This window comes from Oxyura jamaicensis, chromosome 5 (genome assembly GCF_011077185.1).
Source record: "Oxyura jamaicensis isolate SHBP4307 breed ruddy duck chromosome 5, BPBGC_Ojam_1.0, whole genome shotgun sequence".
Classification (NCBI taxonomy): domain Eukaryota; kingdom Metazoa; phylum Chordata; class Aves; order Anseriformes; family Anatidae; genus Oxyura; species Oxyura jamaicensis.
In genome coordinates, this window is record NC_048897.1 from 5777612 (window position 1) to 5784753 (window position 7142).

General features: G+C 38.3%; 1 long non-coding RNA gene across 1 annotated transcript in view; it reads left to right on the forward strand.

Moving 5' to 3' along the window:
* Positions 1-6913, forward strand: part of LOC118167523 — a 67649-nt gene extending 60736 nt beyond the window's left edge. Inside the window, exon 3 of the long non-coding RNA XR_004751179.1 lies at positions 6817-6913. This is a non-coding gene — a long non-coding RNA (uncharacterized LOC118167523). The remainder of the gene's footprint in view (positions 1-6816) is intronic.
* Positions 6914-7142: the final 229 nt, after the last annotated feature.

Genomic DNA, 7142 nt, shown 5'->3' on the forward strand with positions numbered 1-7142 from the left:
CTGACCGATGCCCAGCCCAACCCCGAGCAGCCGGCCCCCCACCCCGGCTAGCCACCCCTATATATTGTTCAGCATGCCATCAGATGGTATGGAATACCCCTTTGGCCAGTTTGGGTCAGCTGTCCTGGGTCTGTCCCCTCCCAGCTCTTGCTGCACCCCCAGCCTGCCCGCTGGCAGGACAGAGCGAGAAGCTGAAAAGTCCTTGGCTTAGTGTAAGCATTGCTCTGCAGCAATTAAAACATCAGCATGTTATCAGCACTCTTCTCATCCTAATCCAAAACATAGCACCCTACCAGCTACTAGGAGGAAAAATAACTGTCCTAACTGAAACCAGGACAGAAAGATTCAGGAAACAGATGTTTATAAAACTTTTTTTTTAGTTCACAGCTAGAGCTGGGCAAAGAGTTTGCATCATAGCTGGAATGAAATAATAGGAAATATACTAGCACTATTTTACATCAGAATGCTACAGAAGACTTCAGAAGATTTCATATCTGTAATTTCACTGGAATTTAGGACTGAAGCTGTGGCAGAGATTGTTCAGTCTGAGTGTTAGGAAAAGGTTCTTCGCTGAGAGGAGGATGGTTGGGCACTGGAACAGGCTCATCAAGGAAGTGGTTATGCCACTGACCCTGCCAGAGATGAAGAATCATTTGGACAATGCTCTCAGACGTATGGTCTGATATTTGGGTGGGTCTGTGTGGAGCCAGGAGCTGGACTCAATGGTCTTTATGGGTCCCTTCCAACTTGAAATACTCTGATTCTGCGATTGGTACTCCTACTGTGTGCTGGGTGAATGAAAGCCCCCTTGTGCAAATACTTCCCAAATAGGGCAGACGTGGAGTGAGATTTTAAACTGTGGTTTAAGACAACCACCAGACAAAGACTCTTAAAAAATAAACAAAAAACTGAGCATGGCCTAATTGTCCAAGGGGGTATGAGGACTAAGATTTCATTGAAAACTTCTCTAAGGGATGATTACTAGCACCTAATTAGATATATACTGAAGGAAAAGAGTTGGGAAGTGATGGACACTTCAGATAATGATGGAAAGAAACAACTTAAGTTGCCACATTTTCTCCTGGCCATAGCCAGGATGGCAACAGAGGCTCTGCTAACTGTGGCGTGTGTCATTCAGATAGTGGGAGCAGAAGATGAGAGTGAAAAACTGAACAGAACAGAGATGCAAAAAAGAATTTGGGAAGATGTACTTTCTGGCTGGTTTGCAGGGAGAATTTATCTATTAGGACATTTATTAATCATATTTGATTTGATTGAACACTTTGAATTTCAGCTTGGATTCTTGGAGGAGATAAAAACAGATTTTTTTCCTGATTTGTATGAAGCTCCCAAGCATAAGAAGACCTTTCTTCATTCTTATCTTCCTGTTAGGAGAAAGAGCCTCAAACTTTTCATTTGCTACCTGTTCACGTAACAGAAGAATGATGCCTATTAGACATGTCAAATTGTTTTCCAAACGGAGTGAAGTTTAGTAATGTATGTTGTCCCAAATAATATTGAAGTTATTTCCTGAATTAATGTAATTATCCTATCTGGGGACTAAACATATCCTGACATTGTTTGGAAATAAGCTGGAGAACTCTGATCCTACTTTGCAGTTATTCTTTTGATGGTAGTATTTAAAGTGCTTGTGAGCTTTGGGTTTCCCTTGTGCTCCTATCCTTTCTGTAGGCTAAAAAGGGTCTATGGCAAGAGATTTTGTCCTTCTCCTGAAGGAATGAGCATAATAAGATTACTAACGCTACCCTCTTTCAGTTTTTCTGGGCATTTTGCACTTTCATTCCCTTTGATCAGACATTGTAGTGGTGTTGCTGACCCTGCCAAGAGGGGCCATATGAAATTGCAGTGTTCATACCACACAGAGAATTAGATTGGCAATCTAACAAACTATCTATAAATTCAGAGTCTGCAATAGGAGTAGAGATGAGGGAAGCTATACTTGAGCAAAACGTAGCAGAAAGGAGGGATTGATTCAGGATTCAGGATATTGCAAAATAAATAATCAGTGATGTATAAAGACATAAGGAGTTAAAAGGAGTTAAAGTGACTATGAATTCTTCTTTGGGAAAAGCTTTTCAAACTATTTCTTCCTCTTGGGATCTTCAGGTAACTGTCTGGACTTGCTCAGTCCACTCCTTCTAAAACAATTTCATGGTGACATCAGAGAAGACTGCTGTAAGAACAATTTCATGGGGACATCAAAGAAGTTATGAAGCACAGAGGATGTTACAATAATTAGAGGAAATTTAAGGCAATGAAGTCCAGGAAATTATACAAAATTTTCTATTTGTAGTTAATTATCTGAATGCAGGCTCCGCAGCTGCCTTGCAGGAAATGAGTGCTTGCTTGAAGAGCTTTACCCAGTTCTGTCATTTTGTAAGGAAAATGACCAAGAGCGGCAGAGAGTTTGGAGCAACACCGATGGCATAAACCTTTGTCTCCTGTTGCCAAGACTTTTGCAGTACCTGAGACTGAACAGGTTAAAAGCAAAGAAGCTTTTTTTCTTCTTGGAAATAACAAGAACTTTCATGAATTCAGTATAGCCTACATATTCACAGTCCATGAGATGGCAGACCCTATGCTATAAAGTAATAATATCCTTTACTGTTTGTAGTTATAGTTCTCAGGAGTGGGTAGTTAATGTGTGAACACATATTTTGAAGGCACATTGACCCATGTTTACCAATAACTTCCACAATTGCCACAAAAGCGTAGAATAAACATCTGAGATTCCACAACTTTATTATGAATTCTGCCACTTCAGTATGATTTTGCACTTTATAAATAACACAGTCCAGAAGGTACTGAATTCTCTGGGCCTTGGACAAATGTCCTGCAGGTTGCATGGGGTCTTGTGGAGCGGACTTCAAGATGGAGCACTGAAAGGGAGTTATTTTCATACAATTTTTTTGTGCCTTTTGACATTACCATGAAAGAGCAATTCCAGGCAAAACAGACTGACAAGCTACTATTGCCTGCTCAGACATTAGCAATAATACAGGAGCTTTCATCTAGTGCTACACCCAGCCTTTCCCGAAAATCTAAGCCTGAAACAAATCCATTGGCCCTCAGGGATCTCCCTAGCAGGGGAAGCACCACGTGTGCAGCAGTATAGGCTGTACCAGCAGACCCTGGGCTGTGCACAACACAGACAGCAAGCAGAGGAGCAGATTTCAAAGGGGACCACTTGGTCACCAAGAAGATCTCTGTGAGGTAGGCAGGTGTCCTGCATTTGGCTCTAGTGAATTGAAGTGCGAGAGCCATGAGCAAATTAGGGTCACCAAAGTAAATGCATGTCAGCCCATTGGAGCACATCTACCAAAGACAATACAGCTGGCTACAGCTCCAAAGACAAGTCTGCCTGAAGGACTTGCCAAGATCAGCTCTTCACAACTCCTACTGCTGTGCTACTCTAGAAGTTACAATATAACTTCAACTCAGACCTATTCAGTCTGATTGTATTATTATTCACTGTGCTTTCAGTGAAGTGATTTTTAATTATCCTGCAGTATGTTTACTCAAAGACACAGAAACAGAAGAGCAGGGAAAAAAAATCAAATATTTGAGCTCAACTACTTTCCATTTCCTCTTGTGTTTTTAGGGATACATCTGTGGGGGCTCCAACTCATGGAAATTGGAAGGGGAAATAGCTGATAGTAGGTCATCTAATCTGTCACTCTTCCAGTACAGCCATTTCTTGTCATATGCTTCCTATTGTTTTGATCCACATCAGATATGAGTTTACCAGTATTTTTTTAAGGGATGCTGTTCTACAGGTTCCTATAATTGTTGTCAGAAGTTATTTAGCAAAGACTATGTTTCTGTTTTCTTAATTTCAATCTGTTATCTCTATTCACTTATTTTTCACTTTGCTAATTATGTTTCCACATAAATGTTAACAGTTTGGCTTTTAACATTGCCCATAGTGTTTTTTTTGTGTGTATGGCTACAGACCATTGACTTCTGCACCATATTGGCTTTCATAACTCTCCCTTAACTCCTTCAGTTTGCCTACCTCTGTAGAATAAAAAGTACAGAAACCGAATACAGTATCAGAGATGCACTAACCAGGTTTTACTGCAGACGCAGAACAGCTTTTAACACTGAGCTGTGGCATGGTTCACTACATAGTCAATTTACTTCTCTCTCTTCCTCTAATTATGCATGTCATGTTTACAGTCCATAGTGAGATACAAGTATACTATAAACACTAGACCATTCTAAAATAATTTCCCCATGTAATCACAGGTTTGAGATCAGAAAGGCTTTAATAAAGTAATTTTTTATTATTATTATTTTGTGCTGTTCTCCAAAAATGCTTTGCAATGATCATTTTCCATTCCAAATTGTCCTACTATGCACACACCTTAATTGACTAGTTCAATTTTTCTTTCATGAGAGAAATTTTATAATGGCTTAGGGGACTAATTGCTCTGTTTGCTGTAAAATATTGCAGAAATTTTGTAAATTTCATACCTAAGATAGAGGATTCAGGTGAGTGATATGGGTTGGTTATTATGATCAAATGAAATGAAAATGGAAATCACAGAGAGGAGGATATATTTGGTTTATGACGCATCTCTGTTTTAAATACTATTCCAAATGATGTAAATCTAGGATTGTTAATTAACGACTACTGAAATACCTTTAGCATCTCTGCTATCTGCCTGTGTTTGTGAGTGGGAAATTCATACAGTAGAGCAATGCAGAAGCTTTTCTAATTCTGAATTGTTGGCATCACAGCAAACAGAATCTCTGAGAGAAAGGAGGAGAAATAAACTAAGCTTCAGAGTTAGGCTGCTCGGTTGCTGAGATCATTCTAGGTTACATTAAATATATTTAATATAAACACTTATAATGTTAATATATTCCATAACATGATAAGTGGCATCAAATTAATGAATGAAAATAAAATTCAAATTCAATGAATCAAAATTACTGAATTAGAGTGGTAAGTTTTGATACCATGACATTAATGAGGGTGATTCAAAGTTTGTTCTGAGTTTGATATCCACTTAAATCCATTGACTTATGTGCATTAGAGCTATGTGAGCCAAATTTAGGGGAAGTAGCTTCTTGCTAATAGTGAAATAACAATGAAAACTAAATAATAATAATAATAATAATAATAATAATAAAATCCTATCTCTTTAAGGTCCCTTGCAAAATGACAGCACACCGCAGAACGATATCAACAAATACTTTAATTACTAAATAGGCAGAATTTGGGGGCAAATCTAATAAATCTAATGAGAAAAAAAGATTTAGTTAATATGCTCAGAGTAACACCTTCATTCTTCATTAAATCAATTTTGTATCTATTGGATGCAGGCTTTAATGTCTCAGTTGAAAACAGCTTCAGTGCCTGTTGCAGGCTAAGATTTTGATTCGGTGCTCATTCTGAAGGAAGAATGATCCTCACAGTGCTTAATTGACCACAGCATTTCTCAAGAATGACCTGGGGTAGTCTCAGAGGTCTCCCATGCACGCAGGAGCAATAATCATTGCTCACAGATGAAATTGAGTGTATCATTACAGAGTGCAGTGATCCTACTCCTAATGGGCTAAGTGAAAAACGAAGGAGGATTTTTAATTTGAAGTTTCACTGTATTTGTCAAGTACAAAACAAAACAAAAATTTAACCCCTTCTGATGTTATTTTCAAGAAGATTTTTTATTCTGGAACACTTTTTGGCCCTTACAACCTATCTGGGTTCACAGCCATGATCTTGCTGCCACAGAAAACACCAAGGCCACATGAAACTACCCTGTGTAAATCCTAACCTCAACCTCTGTTTGATTCCATGCCCTGCAAAGACCTTTCTGGCAGCATACACTCTCCTAAGCCTGCAATTACTGTGCTGCCCACGTCTATTTACTGTATTCACCTCAGTGTTTATGCTGTTAGCCAGTAGGTCTGAAATATGCACAGTGACCTCCACAGACAAGTCATGCCCCTGATTAATACAAAATTCCATCAATTTTCTGTTCAGTTTCTCATCTCTAGCTCCCTCACTGGAGCACATTTGCTTTACTTCAATTGGATGCTTGATCTCTCTGCAGCAGGCCAGCACCAGACAACCAAGGAACCCATTGCAATTACAAGAAATTCTACCAAGAAATGAATAAAGACTCAATTATGGGGCATTTTACATGCAGACTGCACCATGGCTCTGCTAATATGTCACCCCCTACAAGCACTGTGCAATGAGATTGGAGATTGGCTCTCTAATATGAATTGGATTTCTGTGAGATCACTTGCAGGTATATTTTTACCCTTCAAAGCAGCCTCTGTGTTGATTATCTGCTCCCCTCACACTCCACTCCCATTTAATCTGATTCCTTTTAAATTCCTAAGTGTCTCAGATGTTTTCTGCAGATTATTCTTTAGCAAACTGAAGAGATAAGTTTGGCTTTTTGGCAAATATATTAGTAACATATCATTTTTGATGAAAATAGAGCCCTACCCATTTTCCTGAACTTTATTCTCCAGTACTAGCACTAAACATATCGGGCAAATATAGTTTGATTTGCACCATCTTATAATTATCTTTATGAAATAAACAGAAGGAGTTAAAATGCCATTTTTCTTCCATTTCCCTTCCATTCCCTGAGCAGGAAGGACATGTACTTCCCAACTAAAATCTGGAATTAGGACTCAAGAGAGAGGTTCAGGCATGAATATTCTTGCATAATTCCGTTAAATTATTTTCTTGTTTTGGATATGTAAGTTCATAAAATGAGGATGATTACCTGTTTTTCTTCCTTGCTTTGTCTTTTTTTTTTTAACCTGTAGAAGCTACTGAAATACCCTTCCCAACAGAGAAGTTTTGTCCATGCAAAGTCTTGAAGTAGACTAGTGCTTCTAACAGTATCAGAATACATAGAATTCAGAATTCAGGAGCAGACCTAAATACTTCTATTCTTTGATATTTTTAAAATAAAAACGTTCATGTAAATTTCTTATTATGACAGTTATTGTTTTATTCACTCGAGATAGCACTTTTTTCTTCTTTTCACAAATTACTCCCCTCCTCCTTTACATACATATATATATATATATATATATTTTTTTTTTCCCCAGGGTAATTTCTACCTATTCATTTTGGTCATTGAGCAGCA